Here is a 26136-nt window from a genome sequence, read left to right on the forward strand (position 1 = left end):
CCAGGTAGGAGCTGCTCCGTGCACGCAGTCTTCATCTGAGAAATGAATCACCTCAAGGAAGGGTGATGGTTTTAGTGTCTGATCATTGGTGCAAAGCCATGCTATGACAAACAAAGAAGCAGGTGAGTGGTGTATTAAATTTGACTCCCTGTTGCTAAGTAAGCCAGGTCAAACCTGTGCCTGGTGGTTGTGTTTAGACTGGAAAAGCATGCAGTAGTCACTGTCCCATTAGTCTGTCCTGACCCATCTTTGTCTACTGGTTCAAATGATTTATCTACAGGACAAAACTTTTTAAAATGATGTATCAATTTTCTGAGTTACACATAATTTCAAATTTTATGCAATAGCTGGACCAGGAGAAACCTAGAAACTACAGCTTCTGAAGATCTATCAAGTGCAGAAAAGCAAGATGCCTGAAATTCTCCCTTTTTTGCTCCAGGCAGAGGCCAGAGTCATGTAGGAGGAAGAAAAACCGGCAGAAGATCCTTATGTGAAGATTGCCTAGTTCTATGAGTAAAGGCATCAGTCTTGCATTCCTGAGTACAGGAAGACTCTCAGGTAACTTTCCTTTTCACAGTGAACATCTTTCCAGTTGGCACTTCCAGTGTTTTGCTACTTCAGAATTTTCCTAATGGTTTGGGGGGCTATGTTTAGGGCGGACTTTCTCATCTCATTGTTTTCTGGATTTTTCATCTGCCTTCCCAAATCATTATTCAGCCAAATCCTTGCAAACAGAGTCTGAAATCTCAGTCAGACTTCCAGTCATTTTTTTCTGATTGGAAATTTAGGTGTCTGCAGGGATTAAAATTAGCAATGTTTATCCTGACTTAGAATTATTGTCTCAGAGCTTCCCAAGTATTTAGGCACTTAAATAGCTGATGGTTGCTCAGATCCTCCACATCAGTTTGTTTCTATTAGCTATATTGCTTCAAATTAGGATAATATAGAGATAGTACTTAACATCAGATACAGTTGTTAGCGTATTATCTTGCTCTTTGGCATCCCAACTTTCACATTCTAGTCTTGAAGCCAAAAAAAACATCTGGTTTTTCTCCTTTAGGAGTATCTCTGGTACTAATTCTTCAATTTTCCTAAGATTTCTGGCAGTAAAACTAGGAGTACTTCTCATGACAAAGACATTCTAAGGCACCTTTACCAAGAGTACATATGGTAGTAGGAATTTCCAGATATCCGTACATGCTTGCAGTAGTGATGTCAAGGAGAAAAATGAGGCAAAATGGGCAAACGGGCAAAATGGGATCTCTTCTTGCAGGGGCCGTGAAGTCCTTTACATCAGTACTTGATGCTGGCAGCTACAAGGACTGGTGAAACTCATATTGAGCTGTATACACCAGACCACAGCAGGCATTCTGAGTTCAGAACACTTCTTAGCAGCATAGATGCAGCCTTGTTTTCCAGTCCTAATGATTTTGTTGTGAGCATCAGAGTAGAAATTATGGAATTTTAATGAATGCCCAAGTGTTACTTTAGGTGGGGGAACAGAGTTTTGGAAGCCCATCCTTGGAACGCTCAGTGTAACTGGGAAATGTGTCTAGAGGGCTATTTGTTTACCTTCTTATAGTATGTTGTTACTTTTACAAAAATGTAAGGAAAAATAGGGTGCAGGAAGAAAGAAACAGCAGTTTTTGAACACAAGTCTCTGCTCTTGTGGAAGAAAAGGGAGGTGATAGTGAGTCAAAATGAGAGAAGCAGCACACAGCTATGGTGCTCTGCCTGCCAGCAAAAGAAGACATTTGGAGCAAACAAGTCAAGTATCTGAGACACAGAATGAAAGCATGCAAACATTTAATGCTAAAGGTGCTGCCTCCACAAGCCTTCGAATGATCATGCTGGCTCAGACCTAAGCTCGTGTAGCTCTGTCATATCCTAAGAGGACCAATAGCTGATCTTCAAAAAAAGACAAAAGAAACAAAGCTTCTTCAAAAGTTGCTTCTGCAGTATAGCCACCCAGATTTAAAAAAAAATCAGTGGTTATGAACTGCTTAAGCTGAAGAGGGTGCCACTTACTACTTCAGAAAAGGACTTGATTTTTTGCATCAAAGCAACAGCAGATGAAAGCCATGCTTAATCAGCTTCCCTATGGAAGGAAAGGTTTATCTTTAAAAAGCTGAAGAAAATAAAATCACTAGAGATTTTAGGTTTTTTGCAAAGCTTATTTGGACATATGCAAGACAGTTATGCAGGCAGTAGCCCCATCTCTGTCTCGAAAAAGAAAAGTACTCCCTGCCCTGGTCATCTTAATTCAGTTGTTATTCTTTGAAACTTTCCACAGATGGCTCTTCCTTAGGATGTTCCTCAAACAGTCCTGAGTAGCAAAAGTGGCATTAAAGATTAGAACAGTTAAAACTGTCGTGCACAGGATTCAGTGATGTGTTTCAGTCTAGTAGATTAATACAGCTCATGTAGAGCAGGACACTTCTGCTCATTTGAGCAATGTCCCAACCCCTTTCTACGTGTTACTGACAAACACTTTAGAGTAAGTAAAAATTAAAAAAAAATCAGAGGAAAGGAATCAAGACACACTGTATGAAAACCAGTCAACACAGCTGACCATAAGTGCTGGCACTGCACAATGTAAATACAACTTGATTTAACCCATCAGTTTGTTCTCAGCTGTACACCAAGAAGCTATGGAAATGGTCCCCGGAGAGTCAGATATGCAGATATGCCCCTGCCTCTGAAATGGACATAAGGTCCCTGTGCTTTCCTTAATGCCAGCGTGGTCTTTCTGAAGAGGTGTCTGTAGAAAAAAAACCTGTTCTCTCCTATGGGGACAGGTGGAGATGGTCAGGAGCAAAGGCCTGGGTGACTGTTACCAGAGGTGGTATGGGTGCACTACTTTCCTTGTGTATAAGGGTTATTGGAAAGACTTCATTAGGCACAATCGCTTCCTGAACTTGTCTGAATCTAGGGAGTGTGCGCTGATCCCTTCTCAGTGGGATAACTTATTATGAGTGTCCGGGAAAACTTCCCGTTAGTAGTTTCCAAACGCTCTAGACAACAGCCCTATCTTTGATTTCACTTCCAGCCGCCCTACCATATCTTCACAGCTGACACTTCTACTAGCAGAGGAACATCATCTGTGACCCTTTATGAGGCTTTAACTCGTGATTTTGAACATTTGTTTAAATGGAAATTTTATTACGAAACAGAGAGAAAGACAGTTATTGTTTAATATTGCTCATCTTAATACACCTTGTTGTTCATGTCAAATCTGTATTGAATGATCCATTTTGCTCTGAGATTTTGGCAAAGTTATGATAAACACAGATAATGCAAACAGTCATTCTGTATCACAAAAGATAAACAAAGAGATTATTTTCCTCAGCTGTCTTCAAGCGCTCTGATGTTGTATTATGAAGATTAGAGGGTAGAAATACATATGTTCAGATGAGTATCGAAGGGCTTTTGTCTTCTTACCGTTGATAGGTCTCGGTGAAACGTTCCAGTGAATGAATGCAAACACTGTACAAGCTGTAGTAGTACCCTCCCATGGTACCTTCAAACTCGCTGTGCTTCAGTTTTTCAAGGCTTTTGACAAAGCTGTGGGTGACCTGATCTGGTTTTGGTGATTGTCCCACTTCTAGTGGGGAGTTGGACCAGGTGACTTCCAGAGGACCCTTCTGACCAACTCTTAATTTTTCCTTTGTTTGTGTGATTTTGTAGTCTTTAACTTATTACCTATCAGCAGAACGGTAGCATTTGAACAGAGAATGCAATATTCCAAGTAAAGTATACAGACTATCAGGAGACTTTGGTCTCTGTTTAGACAAAGACAAATGTGGATCTAGTTGAGGCAATGAGGAAGCTTGTTTTTGAAAAAAATTAACCAATTTTATGGGTAGATAAAGAACTATGGTCTGAAGACTGGGAGCCAAGCACTGTTCACCTACACTGTATTCATAATAAATAAGTAAAATGAGGTAATAAAAGATTACACTGCCTTCTGAAAATCACATTTTTGATTACTACATTTTTGTCACAGCTAATAGAGCACTGTCAGAAGCTTTCTAAAATTACTATACTGACTGGTGCCAGCAATATTTTAATTATTGCAGTTGAGCCACACCCGATTGAACTTCAAGAATTGAACTGCATCCATACCTTCCTGTTACAACTCTCCTCCCTTTCCACTGGAGGCCCGGAAATTTCAGAGTGGTCTGATTTCTTAGCAACAAGATAAATCAAATTATTCATTATTGTAACTTTACTACAGTGAACTCAGATTAAGCTTTCTGTGGAGTCTGAAGGGGAGGGTGCAAGGCAGTTATAGAATATTTATCCTTTTTTCTGAGACATTCATATCTTGCATGTCCCAAATCTTCTGCCAGTTGATTGTATTTTCTTCAACTATTGCCTAATACACACCTGGTGGTATATTCACATCCATAAAGGTATGTGACAAGATAATCATCTTAGCGTGCTGACAGGTGATCATTGACATAATTATGACCCCTGACTTAATTGAGAAATGCTTTAAAGCTGGAAAAAAGTAAAGCTTTATTTTTCTGAGAGCTTAATGGGTGTGGAAGCATTCTTCTAGCATTTGTTTGCATCAAGGATGAAAGTCATTGTTCTTGTCTGTCCCTAGCCACTGATGTGCACATTGTGCAGTATTCACCATCAAGCATGAAAAAGCAACAACCCTGGTGTATGTATGTGGGTGTGCACAGGCTTTCCACAACAGAAGAGAATTTTGGTCCCTGTTGTAGGTTACCAGGGCAGAACAAATATGCTTTGTGTGGGGAGGTAATGACAGTTCTCCAGAGGCAGCTGCGCTGCTGCTGCTATACTGCAGCTACATGGCTGTCTAGGCTCGGGCTGAGAACAGCACGCTCTGCAAAAAGAGCCCCCTTTATCCCTCAGAAAAGTGAAAACCAGAGCTGACTGTCTGATGCAGTGCATTGGGTGTAATTAACTCTGGTCCTAGTGGAGGAGGAGCCAAGAAAACCATGAGAGTCAGAAAAGCAGGGCAGGAAGACCTGCAGATCAGCCACCAAACCCCCAGCCCCAGTAGGCAGAGAATCTGCAGCCTCCTTGGACAGTTTCTTGCTCAGGTTTACCTATAAGTTTATTTCTAATATCTAACTGAAGTTCCTTGCTGTAGTATAGACACATTATTTCTCATTCTTTCCAAAGACAATAGATTATTTTTCTTTCAAAAGTACCTTTTATATATTTGAGGACTGTTATGTTTCACTTCAGTCTTCTATTGTTTAAGCCTAATGACCTCAGCTTTTACATTTCTTTATCAAAGGTCATAGTCTTTGGATGTCTAATCATTTCCATCTATCTCCCGAGTCCTCTTTGGTTTGACAATGTCTTTCCTGAAGTGCTGAGTATGAAACTGAACAAAACATCCGAGAATCTCAGCAAATCCTGTCTTAATTTTTGTTTGGCAAGGAACTTAAGATTCTTTTTCTCAGAACTTTTCTCAATTTTCAGCCTCAACAAGGATAACAGCTAGTTGCCCCAAACATCGCAGTCCAGGACTATGATCATATCAGGTTGTCATTATTATAATACATGTATAGCCTAATCATGTAACACTAGACCCTCCTCTCAGTCCTGGTTTGTTTGTGACACAGTTGCCAAACATAGAACAGTTCTGCAACTGAATGTGGCTCCCGTGGTCCATCTAGACTGAGGAAATTGGGTCTAGAAAAAAGCATAACTAACATCCAGCAAATATACTGAGATGCAGTGATTATTAAATAAGGCTATTTTCGTAATTAGTGAGAACTACTTGGAGTATGATGTTTTGGAGAACTGAACATTACTTCAATAGTCATTTCCTGCCTCCTTCCTTGTCCTATGGATAATGGCACGATGATACAAATGAACATCCGTATTATTAATTTATCTGAACAACAGAGAGAACATTTGTGCTAATATTGATGCGCTTATCTGCTGCTTGTTCGCATGCCCTCACATACACAAGCTTAAGCACATTTACTGTTCTTAATTGGATTTTCTTTCTTTGTGTGAAGGTTGTTCCTATTATAGTGTTACATCTAGGATTTTACATGACTAGAAGTAATGTATTATGTGCATTAATGAGGATTTCAGTTAGCATGCCATGTCTTCGAATGTCCTTTGCCATGAAATTTACATGTTGTATGCAATGTCAATCTAACCATACTCTAATGGCTATTTTGTGACAGCTAAGAAAATGCCTTTTTGCGACCCTAGATCTACATTTGAGAAAGTGTCCCCAATATCAGAGGTGCCATTGCAGAGCAAGAATTGGCCTTATACTATTCCAGAGAAAGTATAATGAAATTTCCAGTTATTAGACTCAGTGTACAAAATGTTTCCAGAATGATGGCCCACAGAGTGAACTCATCCAGAAAAAAATCACTGAGGAAAAAACTGCTTCTTAGATTGACGAACTCTGAAATTTACTCTATTGCTTTATCATCCTTTCAGCAGAAATGTCTGGCTATTACTGAATAATATGGACAGTTCAGCAGAACAGTGATTTCTTCTGGGCATGCAGTCTGGAACTTGTTATCAAGGGAAACTGAGTAGAGCTCCGTGTGGATGTGACTGTATTTCAGGTACACCAGAAAGATCTGTGGAAGGAACATGAAACTATTTGTGCCAGAGATGACCAACCCTGTATGAGAATAATAGACAAGTGTGTGATCTTTCACATGTGTTTATTCAATGAATAATCCTGAGAAACATGGTAAAGGAATCCACAGAGAGAAATACATGACTGTAAAACATGTCTTACTTTTCAGCTAAGCAAGCCACAGAAAATATTACATTTTGAACAAAGGCAAAGTATTAAATTATTGCAAGACTACTCTGACAAACTTTAATAAAGGATTTCTGCATACCTTGATGGATGATGCTGGAATTTAATAAGTAATCTGTGTGCTCTGACCTAAATCAGGAGTCAGCAGTCAGAAGACTGTTGCCTATGAAAATAATACAGGTGATTAATTAATTGCCAGAGTGCTATTTGAGCTGAAAACCTGTAGAGAAACACTTTGGTATTGTGTTGCTAGTTCCCCGAGATAATTGTATCTTGGATTTTATATGTTTTATTTAGCTTATTTTTTCAACTTAAAATTATTGACTACTCAATTTCAGAATTTAGACAATAAAGACAGTGAAAATGTCTTGAAATTTCTCTGTAGAAAGTAATTCTTTAATCAGCAGGGTGTTCCTTGTGCCATGTCCCTGTGAAAGTCAACAAATAAAGGATAGGTACAATTTTTCATTTAGAAATGTCTAACTATAACTGAACTGTTGAAAAAAGAATTAGAGTACACATATGTACACATAAACATGTATACATTGTTAAAAACTAACAGAAAAGGTACAGGAACAAAGTTATTTCTCCCTAATTGCAAGTAAACATGAAAAATTCATAATCCTTAAAACAATGTTAGAATATAAACCAAAGGTTTTGTTGAATGACTCCATGTGGAGGCTTACAGTTCTTCTCTTCACAGAAAAATGAGCAAAACATGGATTTGATCAAGTTTGCTTAGCCTGTAAGGATTTAATCAAGAACATCTTGAAACTTATCATTCTTGGTCTTTTCTCTGAAATAAATCCTAGCATAAGAGTAAGCTTATCTGATACTTCCTGCTATATGCTTGGCATCGTTTCTTGCTCTACCTGTTTGCTGACTACCCTAAAATGTATGACTTCTTTCAAGAATGAGGTTTTGGGTTCATACTTAAACCCAAAAACTTTCCTCTATAACAATGGTGTTAAGAATATCCTAGATGAACCTTAAACATAGTAGATTATTATTTAACTAGGAAGAGTTTATAAAATGGATGTTGGAAAGTATATGTTAAGAAGCACAAGTAAAGCAGAGTCATAGCTGCATATATGATCATGATATAAATACGCATAAAGGCAGAAAAAAATTTAGACATTAATTTCTGAAGTTTGGGGAAGATTTTGTTCAGGATATAATTTTAGTAAGTTTTTTATATCCAGCCTTAAACAATATGCTTATACATCTACACACTAATTAATAAATACAATTTATGTATAGGTAAGCAAAAAAAACATTTCACAGTGTTCTTTTGAAAATCGGTGACATGCAGCTGTATCCATTGATTGCTGATGTGGTTTTTGTCTTTGTCGGCACACAGCAAAGGAGAAAACAGGCCAAAGAGATTGCAATTATTCCTATATCCAGAAGGTTAATTCTTGCAGAGAAAGGAAACACTAGGTAGCAGAGTTTTACCTATACCTGCCAAGGCTGGAGTCTTTAGTCCATCTGTTAGTACTTGAAGATATAAAATGCTCTGAGATCCTCAGACCTACCCTGTTCTTCCTCTCTCTTGGAGCTGTAAAGAAAAACACCTTTTGTTTCTTTTCGTTAACATATTCATATAATTTAGCCTCTATTCAAGAAGACTAAATTCAAATTCCGTGTAAGGCGAAATGTCCCTAATTGGTCAAGTGCATATGCCAATTCCTTTAGCATGTCTACACAGGGAAAGGCAGAACTTTGGGTATAGGGATATTACCCTAAGAGAGTGCATCACTGAGTTAACCAACCCATCAGATTGTTATGAAGATCAATAAGGCAGAAAATAAGAAATGGACGCCTCTATGATTATAGTAAATAGTTCAAATGAGAAGAAAGAATGCATCATTTTTTCTTTTCAAGCCAGCCAGAACACTTAAAGTGTTTGAGTGGGAATCTGGGGAATGCAAGCATTTTGCCCACTTTGAAAATAAGGTTATAGTGAATTATCTTTGAACAGCTGTGGTACTGTCAGGGCTTTGGAGAAGGATTTGACTTTTTTTTTGGTGAATGGAAACTGATCACTTTGATCAAATAGGCCTTTGAACAACTGCAGCTTCGTTGTTACCATGATTGTTAGATACCCAGATCCTAGCACACAAATTCTTTCAGTGCTTGTGGGGAATGGGCCGTGCTCAATCCACTGCAGCTCTGGACTGCTTCAGATCATGTATTTACAGGACTATCGGTTACTCTTCTAGCAGATATTGTACCTGCGTTAAAGAAGAACCAGGAGTGGCAGTAAAACTGATCCAGTCAACAATAGGGCCATTAGTCTGACTCAACAGTGTGCGAAGCTTTAGAACAGGTTTTAAAGGAAAGCAGTCATTAAGGCAGGACAATAAAATGGAACATACATTTTTCCAAAGGTAGATCATGCTGTACTGATCTGATATCTTTGATAAAAGAAATGATCTAGCTAAAGGAAATGCTGTTGATTTAACTTGCCTGGACTTCAGGAGAACCTTTAATGTAGTACCAGTTTGAAAATCTTGCATCTGAGAGAGCTGCACTTCTAATGAACAAAATAAAGACATACAGGGTCTTCAGAGCGAAGACAAGCGGTCGATGTGTGGTGTGATTGAAATGTAGGATGGAAAGGAGATGTAGAGAGTGGATGGGATGTGACAGACTACTGAATTAGTGGTTACAGCAGGGTAGGACTGCAATTATTAGAGCCTGAAAAGAGGCAGTGCTAATAACTGACAAGTGAAGGCCAACAATCTAATTATGAGTTGGATTTTTTTGAGCCATATTAACTGAGGGACTGTGAAGGTTTCTCTGCATATTGTCTTTTCCTTTTTATATTCTTTAGTGAATACTGTTCATGTGTAGCAACTATATGTTACTTTCCTTCCTTTCCCCTGTCAGGAGAGAAAATATATCTCTTCCAAACCCAGATCAGAGCATCAACTGTTTTGGGGTTTTGTTTGGTGGCTTTCTTTTTTAAGACTATTGAAGGAATTTGATTATAAAATACACCAGACAAACTTTATTGTGCATTGGTTATTTAAATAATCAAATTTAAATAGTTTTTATTTAACCACCCAGTTTTTTTTATTCACCACCCAGTAAAAGCTGGGTAACCCTGTCACTTCAACTATTTGTCTTGGCACTGAAACATATCAGTAACACATACAGGTACTATTGTCATTTTATTTTTTACATGGAAAATCTTATCACCAGATCAAGTGCTGAAGATCACCCTGTTTGACTGTGACCAAGATTTCTCCCTGCCAATTGTTTCTTTGAGACACACCTGCACTTACAATTTTATCTCCAGGAGATTTAAATATGTATTCACCCATTTTTATTAGTTTACTTGGGACAAATAATACACCAGTCTGAGTGTAACTGATATTATTATGCTTCTGAACTACCACGTGAGTATATATGTTAAAGTTTATCCATGTATGGAGTTAAAGGGTGCCCTATACAGATACTCCTGCATTTTGAGTTGTACAACTTTTTTCTATTTTACGAATTTATTTCTTACAATCTTTCCCAAATTCAGTTGTTCAGATAGAAAATGTGCAAATTTTATTTTTACTTGCTAGATTTTTCAATTAAAACTAGAATTTATTTGGTATTTCCAAAGCAAGATCAGTGTATTATGTTGCAGGTCACTGTTTTAGAAGATAAAGGATAAAAGAGAGTAATAACTAATGCCTGCTACAAGCCATCATATGACGAGAGAGCATGAAGCCAGCCCTTTAGGCTCCTGTGTGTTACATTTTGGGAAAACAGTGCATTTCAAACACTGACTTAATGAAGCTGAATGTTTTCTCTGTGTTACTCATATGGCACCAGCTCCAGTACTTTTGCTTGTAATTTACAGAAAATTTTGAAGATTGAGGAGGGTCATAAGCATAACCAAAATACTTGAAAAGTGTTTATGATGAGTATGTTTCAAAGTCACCAGCTGCTCTTGGCTTCTTTTTATTTCTGTCTTTGTCCTACTTTGCAGACCAAAGCTTGATGGCAGAAGCCTATTCAGTCTGGCTGGAGAAATGTTCAACAAGATTCTGGGGCTGGTTACTGAGTTTAGGCAAATTCAGGTGGGAAAAAGGTGAAAATTTTTATTAGCAAAGACATGAGTGGTGGTGAGTTGAGACAGAAGGACTGAAGATGGATTCCATATCACTAAAAGCACTTTAATCAAGATTGGATGCTTTTTTAAAAGTGTGTTTTAGCCCAAGGCCATGTATTTAGTTTCAAGCAGTAACTAAATCAGAAGTGCGTTCTGCGAGACACTAGCCTACAGAACCAGAGTCTTTTGCCCCATTAGGTCTAGGAGTGTTTTTCCCATACTAAAGCTCTCGGTCATTTCACTAAGAAGCTCTCATACATCTGTGAGGTGAACCAGGAAGGTATCAGTATTGCTCCAGGAATGGGAGTAGAACTTTGTGAAAATACATCCATATTTGGATGCTTTCTATTTCTCTGAAGACGTCAAGTCTTTTAAGTTGTGGAAATTTTCAGCTAAATTTTTCAAGAATTGTATGTATGGCAAGCAGGACTTTCCAGCTTTGCAGGAGCTGTGGGATGCTGTAATGCGGGGCACCACAATTGAAAACATGGGCACTTTTTTCCTTTGCCGTGCCTTCTCCCTTTCCCAGCACAGGTGGAAATGGAAGTGAATAAAAAAAACTCTACCAGAGACAGCAGGTAAGTTTTTTAAAAGAATGAGATTAAAAGATTCTCTTCGGTTTTCACCATGTTATTCTGTAATAATATCAGCATTTGCGGATCTCTCTCATATCTGCGAACATAAGCATGTTAAAGCATCTTTTTGTTATCTGCTTATGCCTTTTCTGTACCATAAACGTATTTCCCCATGCTTTTGATAGAAACACGAGAGTAAGATGATAGAAGAAAAAGCCCCTTATTTCTCTAATACCAAAGCCACTTACCATGGTAGGTTGGAGGCTTCTGCTTAGGCTCCCTAATAATGACCACACTCCATCGGGATCAGTTTGCTTTATCTGCAATACTCCTTTGTAATTCAGGCCTCGTAGGTGGGGACTGTCTTTCTGTTCTACAGGCAGATAAGAACAAGGATCTGATTCTTCTCTAGGTATTGCTGTCTTAAAACGAGTCATAACTGATGATTGTTGCCTGTAGGCCATATGTCGTCAGAGTTGTTTTGGTTGGTAGTTTAACTAAATAGATGTATAGGTAATGTGTAACTGATGAGCTTGTGATTTTAGCTCACAAGGCATTGCTCTGCCTGACAGGGCACAGTACAAAGATTATCTGAAAAGTATTCAATCTTAAAAGCTTATTAAGTTGTGATTGGCTGAAATAATCAATAACTGTCCATCATCCATCAGAAGATTAATAAGTAATGGACAACAAACAAACAAATGTATTGGGGAGCAATTGCAGTGAACTCCTGTGCTTTTCTTCCTTTTTGTTTAAATGGACAGTGGTTAATGTAGTGCTATTCCTGCAGAAATCATAAAATCAGCAATTGTATCAAGAAAACCACTTGCACTTTTTTATTTAATAGAAATCATACCACTTTTACGTTTTATGGAAACAGAACACATCAGGTTCTCACTGTAGACTTTGTTCTTAGGGTGTTGCCCTTCTCTTTGGCTAGGTGAGTACCAGTGATACACGTCTTTAGGCTGTCACTGTGGTCTAGTGACACAGTTTGGTTTTCATCCCCAAAGTAAACACCTAACTCTACTGCAGACTGAAGAGTCTCAGTGTTGAGATACGAAAAAATTAGGATGTGAAATGAACTGAAAGATAAGCCTAGGCAGAGCTGCTGATGCACAACTACAGGGATCTACCTTGTCCCAAATCAGACCTAAGGCTTTCGTGAGCTCAGCTGGCTGTTAGTGTCAGCGGGTAACGAGCCAGGCCCAGGAAGCTCAGCTTACCTCTGACAATCCTCTTCCGGCTCATTACAAATATGCAGTCACAGTACATGGGATGCTATGTGTAAGATAGGCCCCTTTTCTGTTTACATATTTGTTAGAGTTGAACAACCTTTTTCATAATATCAGCAGTGAGCTGCAAAAGAGTTAAGAACAGATGTTGGAAAAAAATTTCCAGATGCATAGTATTAAGGTATTGGATTCCTTTTTCTGCCTTCATAGATCCCTTTCTCCTTTTATAAATATGAATCTGAAGATTAATCCAACACACACACTTTCACACACCTCCTTTTGAATACTTTAAATATGTACTTTTGTCCATCATTAGGTCACCAAAGAGCTCTTGGCACCCACGCAGGCTAGAAGTGAAATCATTGCATAGGTAGAAATCAATGTACTTGACATCAGTGTCTGAAACATCTCAAACAGACTTCTGCGAGCTTTGAATCAGACCCTTTTTGACATAGAAATCAGCAGATTGCATAGTGCAGGTATAGTGCATGGACGAAGGAAAATGTTTAAAATAAAAGAAAATGTTACAAATGAAGGTAAAGGTCACTCAGATCAAAGATTTTCTTCCATTTTTTCGTGGGGACTAATATTGCTAAGAAAAAAAATTCGAACTCTCTTGCTGAAGAACGACCATAATGGGCAGTGCCGTACTTATAGTACTCAAGGATACACCTTCTTTTTATTTGATTAAGTAAACAGAAAGCAAACTGGAGCCAGAGTTGTACAAAGCTGTACCCAGACAGGAAGCTCCAGAGGCAGGAAATGTAGAGGTATTTCTCTTCTTTTTTTCTATTTCTCTTAGAAAATTCATATAATTATTTTCTTCTAGATGTTTCACTAATAAATCAAAGCATTTATATTCTCTATTTGTGTTTTAAAAGATACTGAGTTCTGACTTTAAGTTTAGAGATGTCAAAGGCAATTGGCTTTTCAATTGATCTCTTCAGATGCAGAAAAAAATTTGCAGTTGTTAGTGCTTTCATGTGGTTTGTTGTTGTTGGATTTTTTACATTGCCTTAACTGCAGTGGAAAGAAAATCATAAATACACAACATTTCAGATACATATCCAGTGACTAATTCCTATTACCTGAGAAATATTGTGTGAAATTATCAGTGTAAAGGAGATGCACAAATCAGACAAAATGCTAAATATTTTGTAGACAACAGATTTAAAGTAGTAGTATGAAGAAGAAATGTTGATGTTATTTATAGACTGTTTTAAACTTCATGGGATATTACATTCAATGTTTTCTGTTTTTTTTTTAATCTCTGCTTTGATTAAAAGCCAGGACACAATCTTATTTAGTATCTTCAGTTTCTTGTTATTGATATCTAAAACATTTAGCTGCAAATACCTAGAAAATTCTCTTAAGGTGCAAGAATTTTTGCCCTTTCAAACTTCTGATTTTTTTTTAGCTACCAATGTGATGTCATAAACCTATTTTTATACTAGTGCAAGGACTCTTATTCATGAAAACGTACAGAGAATACAAAAGGGCACACAAGTTTCTTCTTTTACTGTCATTTCATCATTGAGATTATTTACAGAATACTCTTTCCTTTTGCATTGTTACATGTCAAAACCTGAAGCTGCTTTGGTAATCTTTCCACAATAAAACTTCTAAAATTTGAGCACTTTTACCTGTAGGATGCGTTCTACTACACTGTTTGGGAAGTAGTAAGCTGCCTTTGTTTTTCAATTCTTGCAGCATTTGAGTAGGGGTTGCCAAAGCTTATTGAGAATACAAATTAATTACTAGCTTCTATTTCGCACTCTGCTTTAATCCTGTTTTAAATTTTACCCTTTTGAAGATACTAATAGTTCTAAATTTGAAACAAAGAAAATTGAAATGAAGGATCACCTTTGGTTTTTGCCCTTCAGGTTTCACATATACTAAGAAGGCTTCACTAGCTAGGAATTTTTGTTAACTGTATTGGCAGATTTTCTAAGTAAGCACATAAAACGGAGGTATGCTTTATGCATTTGATCATCTCTGTGTTCTGTGGATGAACCAAGACTTACCTCTTAAAGTGCCATGTAATTATGACTGTACAAAGTGCTTCTGCCATCTTCCTCTCTCATCCGTACAGACATTCTTCATTCTGGTACGGTGAGTGAGCCCTGGGTCATAGCTGGGCATGTGTATGGTTGGTCACATTTATACCTCCCATATTGGTTAACGTGTAGCATGTCCTTTTTCTTAAATGACTGTAAAAAGGGCCATTAAAAGCCCTATTTTCTTTGTATTACTGTATATAGGCTGAACTAGGATCTGTGGCGGAAAAAAAAAATCAGCGAAGAATCATAATTTAAAAAGTGATGATCTTTCCAGAGGGTATCATTGCAGGACTTTGTGCAGATACACTTTTTGAAGGCTACATTAGTTGTCCTAAATCTAGATGCTTCTTTTGTTTTTGGAGGAGTAGAGGTTGTGGGAAAGCTGTAGTTTATCTTAATTACTACTTAGTTTTAGATTACTGTTGCTACCAATTAAAATGGTTGAAATTAACACCTCTCATCTTTGCAGCCTTGTAAGAATACTGATATTATGAAACAATTCCACAGCGTCGCAGAAATCTGTCTCACATCTGAAAATATCATTGGCATCTTTTATCCTCAAAGGACCAGGACTATTCATAGAATCATAGAACAGTTTGTGTTGGAAGGGACCTTAAAGGTCACCTATTTCCAACCCCCTACCATGGGCAGCGACACCTTCCACTAGACCAGGTTGCCCAAAGCCCATCCAACCTGGCCTTGAACAATTCCCGGAAGAGGGCATCCACAACTTGTCTGGGCAACCGGTTCCAGTTCCTCACCGCCCCCATAGTGAAGAATTTCTTCCTTATATCTAATCTAAATATATCTTCTTTCAGTTTAAAGCCATTACCCCTTGTCCTATGACTACATACCCTTCTCTTCTCCAGGCTAACAGCCCCAACTCTCTCAGCCTTTCCTCGTAGGACAGTTGTTCTGTCTCTCTTATTTTTATGGCCCTATGTTTTTTTCCCTCATGGTAGCTATTGCTTCCTGTACTGGAACTTGGACCATGGGACTTCCAAGTTTAACAAACATTTTATTACATCATTCACTTCATTTCACTGGAAGACTGGCTCAGGAGCATAGCTATGACATTTACCTTTGGTGCTCAATCACTTCTATTGCGGGGTGGGTTTAGGTGGATGTGGGTATAGTTGAAAGGCCTATACTCAGGCAGGAAGACAGACCGATTGCCTTTAGATGTAAGGCTATTCCCTGTTTTTATAAAGTTTTAAAACTCTGATTGAAGAAATTAATGCCATAATTTAGTTGTTCCTTTGAACAACTTTCTTCTCAGCATTATTCAAGATGAAATATCTAGCCGTCACCAAAATTTATCCAGCAAAGTCTAAAAATTTTACCCAGAGAAAAATCGTAGGATAGAAACAATACTTCTATTGTATGACTCCTGTAGTATGCTATATTAGGTAAGCATGAATTTCAAGCTAGGTTGTATGTTACTCTTGAGTTTAAAAAGTATGTCTCACAGAAACAGATTGTCTTGTGTATTTTAGACAAATGCAGTGTTCAATAGAAATTCAGAAGGCCAGGAAGCAGTATCAAATGGACTTTTCCTGGTTCAAATAGTTTGTAAAATGTGAAAAATGTAATTTTTCTGCAAGGTTAAAACTTCTTTAAGGAGGTTTTTTTCTGTACAAAATCGCGTGAGCATGTCTACGTAAGAGAACGGCATAGGCAACACAAGTAATGACCAACACTGGTATTTGCTGGCAATGGAGTCATATGTCCTAGGAACTTCTGTAATGCATTAGTACAACAAACACTCCTCTATGAGATTTTCTTTCAGCTGGTCATCCATATGATGTAGTTCTTTTGCCAAGAATGTCTCTACGTTGACAGAATTGAATCTTTGCTGGAAGGCAGACAAAAGGCATTTAATCTTTTTTGCCCAGTGAGGATACCTTATTCAATTCATATGATCTTGAAGTTTCATTAATACAAAGAACAAGCACATGAAAAAATTCTGAAATGAAGCAACCTGATTCTGCAGCCTTCTAACAAAGTATGTCTCCATATTTTCTGCCCACATGTCACTTTCACTATTCTTTCATACTCGTCCTTAGGAGTGTGACCTGGTTTCCACTTTCTGTACATTTCTTTCTTGTGTTTCAGGTCGTTGAAGACCGTGTTGCTTAGCCAAGTTGGTCTCTGACCATACTTCCTGTCCTCCTACTGTGTGGGATTGTTTGTGCTTGTACCCTAAACGTCGTTTCTTTAAGGAACTGCCAACTCTACTGAATTCCTTCTGCTTTAGCCATGTTTCCCATGAGAACTTACCTTCCAGGACCCAGGGTTTATCGGAGTCTTCTTGTATACAGTCCATTGGGTTTGAACTGATCTTTGCTCTTGTTCCTCATCTGAAAATAATATATGTTGTCACATCACAGTTGCTCTCAACCAAATTACCTTTACCCTCATATTCCCAACCATCCTCCTTCTTGGTTGCTTAGCAGGCAGCCTCTTGGCAGGCTGCTGTTGAAGCACTTGGCAGGCTTTGACAGCTGCTGTAGACCATATGTGGGGAGTGGTTAAATGGTGCTCATTATACCGAAAGACAGACACAGCACATTGCTTTGTAATGTGCAGCTAAAGACACTCACCTAAACATTCACAGGGAAAAACTTGCATGTTCTAGCTGGGCATTTAATCAAAACGAAGACAAATATTATGTATACAGAGTGTTTCAGGTGCTCTCCTGGGAAGAAATCTGTGTGGATGCAGAAACACTTTGCCCGGCTTTGAATTTCAGGTAAGGAGAAGACAAAAACGTCTCCCCTGTTTCATTTGTAGACCTTGGCATAAAATTAAAATAATGTGTCTCTTCAGACTGATCTTTCTTTGGCTGAATCTTTATTTTCTATTTACCATCACACAGAGGAATGGGAAATCTCCACTGAGGTTGTCTGATCAGTGAGTAAAAATTGGACTGTTGGTAGATTTTCATGTTACTGTGATTTTCCTAGTGTAGTCAAATCTCCACAAAGAGATTTCTTTGTCACAGAATTGTCTGGGGTTTTTTTTTTTCATTTATATATTTAGAAATTGTCATCGAATGTCTCAAGAAATAAACAGAGATGTTATTTAGCTTTTGAAATCACACCGTGGTGAAACGAATCTACAGAGGATTTTTTTGTCAGTCTGTTTTTCATTGCTACAGGTCTTCTCAGTTAAGAACAGGCGACTTTAACATGCAGCTAAAAGTTGATGCTACAAGGATTCTGGTGCCTGAAATGAAGAGACAGAGGCTTTCATTCACCCTTTGCTAAGGGTAATACGCATCTTGACTCTTCTCATTTCAACACCATTTGCAGCTGCATAGGATTTTGTCAAATTTCAAGTACTTAAGCAGAAATTTTCCATGCTAGATCTCTGCCTCAGCATAATTTTTAAAAGCAAATACTTTATACCTTTTTATACAGGGTGTTTTGGAAACTGTGCTCTTTTTTTCTTGTGTTACATGATTCCAGTGACCTTTCCTCTAAGAAGTTCAGGTACTTTGCAGAGTTTGGAAAAAGCATTTGAAAATGAGGTTAAGGGGATTCCTCTTGTATAATCTCAGTGAAATCTCTGCTGGACTGAGGTGGCACAGAGGAGTAAACTACCCATTTTAAATAACAAGGCAAGCATGAGCAATATTTTTTGGGTGAAAGTGTTTGGGATCACTGGCAAAACAGATTCAAAGAATGAAATCAGCAGGAAGAAACTGTGCCTTGATGAATAGTGTGAAAATTCGTGTGGGAGGGAGAGGAAAGGAAAATGTGTCAGTAAAGTTTGGGAGATACTAAAATAGCTAGAGAGCTGGAGTGCAGAACCTGAGACTAGCTGAGTACAGAGATGAGAACGAGAAGTAATGGGGCTGCGGGGGAGGCTTGGAAGAAGAAGGAGACAGATCTGATGAGCTGGGCTCGGAAGTGTGGTTGGTGTGGGGGGCTGTGAGGCTGACTGAGGAGGCTAAGGGAGGAGTCTGGCAGTGGGAGCCAGCAGAGAGCTGGCTTGTGCATGGGGAAAACTGAACAGCAGAATCCAAGTGAGATCTGATGGGCATTTGGGAAGCCCAAGGAACAGGATTTGCTGGGAAATCTGACTGAGAACAATACGAGGATGGCTTTTGGAGGTGAGATGGGGATTTGCTGGAGACTGGGTTAAAAGCCGGAGGAGTGGAAGCAGGGACTGAGGAAGAAGGAGTCACACCTGGGGCGGGGGGCTGAGGGAAAAGCACTGGTGCCCATGCAGATGTATGTCCAGCAGGAGGGGAACTCGGTGTTGAAGAGCTCCTGTGGAGTGGCGTGCTGGTGGAATTTGGGGCAGCAGGTGTGGAAGACTCTGGGCAGGCTGTGCTGATGGTGGGAGCAGGGGAAGCAGGGACACGCTGTGCTAGGGACGGTTCTTCTCCAGTGCCAGGGATGGCATCCCACATGCCTGAGTCTTGCCATTTTGTTTCTGTCAGCAGATAAGTCTGATGAGCTCGTCCTTGTTGACACTGGGTTTGTTCAGAAAGTAAAAACCCACTGCCACTATTGGTTATTCCATTAGAGTATCATCAGATCACTCAAGGGAGCTAAATGATTCACTACTGACAATTATTTTTGTGCATGTTGTTATGATGCCACATGAAAACATTTTTTGGTAGTTTTTCAACACTTCGTTTTTAAAGAAACAAGATATTGCACACAACTTGACACATTCAGTTCACAGGATGGACATGCTCTTGAGAAACTCTAGGGCTGTGCAGTAGGATCCCCACTACCTACAGCAGATGAGGGAAGGTGTGCAGTGAATCAGGCAAGAGGCTTTAGGATGAGAGTTTAGGTTCTTTGTCTGCCATAATACTTTCAGGTGTTGTGGGGCTCCCAGCTTTTCAGAGACTCTCATTGACTGTCCATTCTCAATTTTCTGGGTAATTGCGCAGGCTCTGGAAACCAGATTTGCAGATCTTTTGAGTACTCATATCAGTGGCTGAATCAACAAGACTATTTTGAACTTAGAGTATCTTGTAACGTTAAATACTCTGAAAAGTCAGCTCTTGCTTTTCAAGACTTGGCTGCTAAAAGCCAGCCAATACTTCATCTTATGTTCCCTATGACTTAGCTCATACACCGCTTTAATCCTACTATTTCCTAACTTCTTGATATTTGATACTGCATGTGCCATAGTGTGATGTAAAAACATGTTTCCTAAAATCAGACTTTTAGCATAACACTTCTGCTGAACAGCTTATCCTGTAATACAGAGGGGACCAGATAGGAAAGGAAAAATAGGCCTAGATTCGTAGAGGAAGAGAAAGGAATGCATACACACAGTTTGTCATTAAGTGTCAGGATATTTCAGGTGAAGAGGTTATTTTCGTAAAAAAGCAGGCACCAAAACACTGGTGTGAGGACTTGTACATGATTCCTGTGCAGGAGTCTTTGGAGGAGTATAACAAAGAGATGAGGGTAATGAGAGTAGAGGTATGGTTTTGAACAAAATGGCATTGGATCCTGAAAATTAGGGTCAAAAGCTGGACTAGAATGATAGAAGAAGCTGGAGGAGATGGGAGCAAAAAGAAGAATAATTTAAGCAGAGACATTTTATATGCACTGGAGTGTAAAAAGAGGAAGAGAGATCATGGCTGTCATCATTTATGGCAGAGAGGTACTAGTGGAGGGAACACAAGAAGGATGCAACAAGGTGAACAGCAGCCAGGAGCTTGCCTGGGGGCTGTGTGCTAAGCAGCCAGGACTGTTACAGACAGTTCTGGCTATGCTATTTGGTGTGCAATGGCAAGAATGAATGAATCAACTTTACACAGGGAGGTGAAAATCAGGAGGGGACAGGGCTGAGACAAGGCAGGTAGACCAGAATGGCAAGGACAATATTGCTATTACTGACAGTAACTGAGAAGAGAAATATGGGAGCAGACTGTAAGCCACAGGAAAAGCCAGAGACCTGGTTACCAATATAATGAGAAAAGCAGGGGGAATTTATGAGGCCCTACCTCCCATGAAACAAGCCTGAGAGGAGGTTGTTCGTTGCTACCGTGGTAGGTGTGCATCGTGTTCTAAGCTTTTCTTCCATACTTCTTTTTCTCCCTTTCTTCCTCTTTTTCAAGCTTCTTAGGCTCATTTAGAGTCCCTAAAAGGAACTGGTGAAGGTTGCTCTCCTACAATTGGTTTTGCAGTGGTTTAAATGGCAGTTGATAGTGCATGGGATTTTGAATTAGTGTTTAGATAAGATGGCCCCACAGCCCGTTACCAGGTAACAAAGCAGAGGGGGTGGACTTTGTTCTAACATTATCTGTCAGGCCCCAAGAGAGAGCACTGACAGGGCCCTGACCGTCCCTGACCAACCCCCTGGGGCTTCTCCCACCCTGCCCACAGCCCAGGACCCCACGCCAGCCCCCTGAGGCCATGAGTCCTTGCCCCAGTGATGCCGCAGCTGGGCTGGTCTCTAGCTCCCTGTGGCCCAGCTGAGCTGGGCCCACCCACGAGCTGGTGTCACTGTGGCTCTGCCTGGTGGTCTGGTCTCTTGGCTGAACCTGGCCACCATCTCCAGGTCTTCACCCTTCAGGGGTGGTGATGGATCCAGTCTGGTGAGGCCCCTGCCACACTGGCCATGTGGTTATTGCGCTTGGCTCCCAGCTCCCCGTCCTGAAGGGAAGAGCTGTCCCTCACTGCTCCCTGACAGTATTGATGGGAAGTGGCCATACTTAAAAAACCAAAAGCCCATTGCCTTTCTGGCTACAGGTACAGGAAGGAAAACAGAGACAAGTTCTATCACGTAGTAAGGGGTGGGTTCCAGTGCGGGAGTGACTGCAGTGCATTTACTCTCCTTCCTCTTTAAATGCCTGTGGTAATCTATTGGATAGTTTTGCATATTCCTTTCTATACTGATTTCCTTGAATTTGTTCTTCTCCACCTTTACTTCACTGAATTATACTTTACGTCTTTTCCACTCCCATTCTCAGCCTCCCTTTCCCACAGCATCTTTTGAGCAAGCTACATAGCCTTTCTGTTTCCCATGGCCATGGCTCTGCCACTTTTCCTCACGTTGCCGCTCCTTGCCTCTCTGGGATTTTTTCTGTCAGACTCTGTGCTGCCTTTTCACATGTACTCTTTTCTTCTCCTTGCTTTGGTTCTTTTCATTCCCAGATTGGCTCTTCGTTTTGCTTGCTGTTTTGTGAGCTGGTTGGTAATTGTTTTAGCACACTGGCAGCCTAACTGGTGTTGGCATCCCTGAAAAGGAGGATTTTAAGGAGTGATTCTAGGTGAGAAAATGCAATAGCTCTGTAGGTGCTTCAGAAACTTCTTCCAAAAAGGGGGCAGCAGAGGAGAAAGCAGAGTCATTTCTTTGTTGGCATGGGCTAATGGTAGCAGAGGCTAGCAATATGACTGATCAGAAAATAAAATTGAGCTTTTAAATACTGCACGAGAAATGACAGGTAAAGCAAATCCTTGGAAGGCAAGACAGGGAGATGACATGGGATGAAATAGACAAGGAAAAGCTAAAAGATAGGCATAAGAAGGTGGTAAAATGAGAACAACAAGGAGTTTAATGATGGCAATGAGGAAGGTAGCACTGTGGTTGCCAAGACCAGAAAGAAATCTGATGCAGTAATAGAGGGCTGAAATGACTGCTGCAGGGAACAAGAATTTTAGCTTGCACCTGTGTTGGAAATTGTGGCTTTGTACCTGCCTCACTGCTGTGAAGTGTGCTATTCTGTAGGCTACCCCTGTCAGCCGCTTCCTCAGTAGCCCCCAGGTTAGCTCATGCATTGTCTCCCTGCTGAGCTCATACCCCTTCACGCACAACACCTTTCAGCCCTTGCTGCTGCAAGTAAGATGATGTCAGACCCTGGCTCTCGTTGGCAAAATTACGCAGATCAGATGGTTCTTTTAATCCTTGGCTGTTTGCAGCCTGCTGGAGGTTCCTAATCCACTAATGATTTTCCACTTCACAGGCCAGCCTGCCTGCTGAGACTCCAGTTTCTGGGGTCTCCCTCCCTCCCGTCCATCCATAGCGAGTTGTACAAGAACAAGGGGGCTGCAGATTTGGGTGAGCAAGGGTCTTGCTTCTGAAGGCACAGTTTACCCTGTTAGAACAGCACACTCAGAACTGCGTCCAGCAAAGCTCGTTTTTCCTGTTCATTTTTTATTCTCGCTGTTCTTGGGGAGTTTCTTCACATCATCCCCTCCTCACCTTCTATGTACTCATGTACATATCAGTATGTATGTATTTGCAGTTGTCTTTTGAAGGGATTAACAGAAGTGAAGTATAGAATGTGGCTCAGCCACTGAGAATGTTATCTGTTTCCAGAGATTTTCCTTAAGTTCCACTGAGCTGCCCTGCTGGTACCTTTTTTCACTTCTGACTTCAAGTATATCAGGTACATACATAAGTATTGTTGTAATTTCATTCTTTTAATCTGAAAAGTCCCACTTATCAAGCAGGGTGCAGAGGATCACCCCACATGCTCAGCTGTGACCAAGGTCTGTCTTTGCCCTTACCTGGAGACACACCTTCAAAAGTTTATCACCAGGAGACTTTAAATCCTTACCAACCTACTTAGTTAGTTTACTTGGAGCAAATAACATGCCAGTGTAACTGATATTAATGTGTTTCTGAACTACGTGTATGTGTATATATATATACACACATGCATTTAGTTCAGAAATGTATATACATATATACACACACGAGTGTGTGTACACATATTTCTGTACTTGGGTAATAGGTGTCATACATAAAGACATAACATTATTCAACACTTCCAGTTATAGGACTTCTAATTGTTTATAAAGGTATCAAAATATTGCTTTTTCAGACTGATTGTTTTAATACTTCTTTAAATACTGCAGATTTTTCAATTGCAATAGTTCAGCAGATCCAGGAGAAGGACTAGGGAATGCTATATTATAAGTCATTGTTTTAGAGGTTCAAGGACAGAATGATGTACCAGTGATACCTGTTAAATGCAATGCAATCTACTCCTTCAGAGCCTCTGGTAGGAATAAACCCGCATAGCAGGAGGGAGAAGTTCAGTCTGAGTGTGATGTGCTAGGTCGTGCACTCACATGACTTTATCATTAAAACATCTTGGGACTGTCTAAATATTTCCGAATTGAAATTGTACTAGAGATTCTGTACCAGACCTTGGTCAGGGGAAAAGGAACTCATTACAGAACCAGACCTGGTGGTTGGATAGGTGTCAGTGGTTGTGGTGTAGCTACATATGGTACGAACAATTGAAGTCCAGACCACTAACAGACATTTGCAATGGTTGCAAGGTCAAGAATCAGAAAATGGAAAGCAAGTATGAGACAAATGAACCAAGAGAAAGCAATTTAACAGAAAAAAAATTCTGATAACTTAGGCATATGACAATTTTGTGAGAGCCCTGGAAAACTACAGTCTCATCATTGAGGTAGAGAGCTTTTCTGGGTCAAATGGTCTAGCCTGACATATAGGGGATGTGCAAGTAGGTTGCTGGCCACTCCTCCATACTCGGTATAGCATATAGAAATGGAGGATGTTGAAAGTAGTTAGAAGCAGAAAATGGTCATAAATTTCATGAAGGTTACAGAAGGGTGGAAAGAACACTTTATGGTCAGCAAATATGAGAACAAAGGTATGAACAATGTGATACAAATTTTTGGTTTTGTTATGAGGAGTGTATATATCGGGAAGAAAAGAATCTTAACAATGGGTTAGTAGAGGGAGATGGTAAAATTAACAGTAGTGCAAAGAAAGTTGGAATTCAAGAAATATTTCTCATTTTACGAGGGCTTTGGACCCTTTTCCCATCACACATGTACATGAGATGACTGGCATTGCTGTTTCCCATTTGCTGCCACTCTTGGCTTGATCAATTGCTCTGGTTGCTCTCACATAAAAGCTTTGGATTATGTTATAGGAAATGAATATCACCAAACTGACTTGCTATTTTTGTTCAGGTTTTGCTGACTGAAGTAATAACATTGATATAGTGGATTTAGAATTGTATAAAGCATTTGACTTGATACTGCAGCATGTTTTGACTAAGAAACTTGAAAGCCATCAAATCAGCTGGGCACGCATGGAAGGAATTAAACACCAGCTAACTGGCCGGCCTCAAAAAGTCTCATCATCTGGTAGAAATCCTTCTGAAAGTGTTCTGCAAGAAAGATGTGAAGATCATTCCTCTTACTGCCCGGTATACTGTTTAGCAATGTCCAGGAAAGAATCATAAAATGATTTCTGATAAAATCTGCAGAATCCAGTATGGCACGCAGTGTTGAAAGTATTAAGCCATAGCTACGTACGGTTGATCTATGACGAAGTGATCTGAAGAACAAGCAAAACCAAACAGAGTAGTGTAAGGCTGCTATCTAGAATATTTTATGCTTCATTAAAAATAAAAAACAACCAAACAAGCAAAATCCACAAAACCCCCACAACTATGTGTAACAAACAAAACAGATTAATGCCCTGTATTTAGTTTTTGATAATTTCTTCTCTTTTGGGGGATATGTTAGTTCCAAAGAGACATATAGATCTCTGACTTCTTGCTGTGTTACTTTTCACTAGAAGACTTTGCTGCCTTTTTTTTTGAGTCCTATGCTACTGTCTTTCCACTTTGCCTGTGGGAGTCCATTCTGCTGCCCTTTGGTTACAGCAGAACTAGACTATTTATTATGGAGTTGTTGTGTTAATAGACTCACCACACCTTGACTGAGGAATGCCTTGTAGTTACCCAGTCACCTTAAATCACATCTAAATCGAGATAGGATGAGATAAAATGCAAATAGAAGTATTAATTAATTACATTTAAAATAGACAACACAATTACAAATATCTGGAAAAAGCATAACTGAAGAAACAGAAGAAAAAGTTGATCTGGTCTACTGACACTGAGTGTATCACAATGGTGGTTTTTGTTTTGGATTTTTTTTCCTCCTTTTTCATTTCTGGGTGACTTGTCCCCCTTCTGACAAAATGGCTCTTACTTTGAATTTTCTTTCCTCCTATTCCTCAGGTTGCTTTTAGGTGATTTTCATCGTTGAAGGCCTTGCATTACACAGAGCTCCGTATTAAGGTCTCCCATCAGGAAAAGTTTTCAGAAGAAACCTTCAGACTTCACCTTCAGGTAGCTTCTCCAAATTGTTGTGTTGACTTCACTTGTTGATGGACAGTTTTAGCTCTTGCAGCCAGTCTGCACTTTGAAGTTATCTAAGGGGTCCAGATAGATTTAATTTGTCACCTTGGAGCTTGTTCTATCCCTCCTTATGGTCTGACTGTTCCCCTGAATTAAAATCAGCATTCTTTTGCTTCCACAAATATCTCAGAAGAGGTGTTGTCTCCTGTGTTTGACTAACTCATAAACAGCTTCTTTGCCTCAGGGAGGCAAGTC

At 39.6% G+C, this 26136-nt stretch overlaps 1 protein-coding gene across 3 annotated transcripts in view; it reads left to right on the forward strand.

Moving 5' to 3' along the window:
• Window positions 1-524: 524 nt before the first annotated feature.
• The window catches only part of LOC104326216 (carbohydrate sulfotransferase 8), a 33349-nt gene continuing 7737 nt past the window's right edge, over window positions 525-26136 (forward strand). The window contains exons 1-2 of one of the 3 annotated variants that reach the window (XM_075427520.1): window positions 525-558; window positions 25762-25872. The gene's annotated coding sequence lies outside the window, so the exon portion shown is untranslated. Of the gene's footprint in view, window positions 559-17299; window positions 17518-18737; window positions 18883-25761; window positions 25873-26136 lie in introns of those variants that run through there. The other 2 variants (XM_075427518.1, XM_075427519.1) reach the window with 2 other exon arrangements.

This window comes from Opisthocomus hoazin, chromosome 7 (assembly GCF_030867145.1).
Source record: "Opisthocomus hoazin isolate bOpiHoa1 chromosome 7, bOpiHoa1.hap1, whole genome shotgun sequence".
NCBI classification, from domain to species: Eukaryota; Metazoa; Chordata; class Aves; order Opisthocomiformes; family Opisthocomidae; genus Opisthocomus; species Opisthocomus hoazin.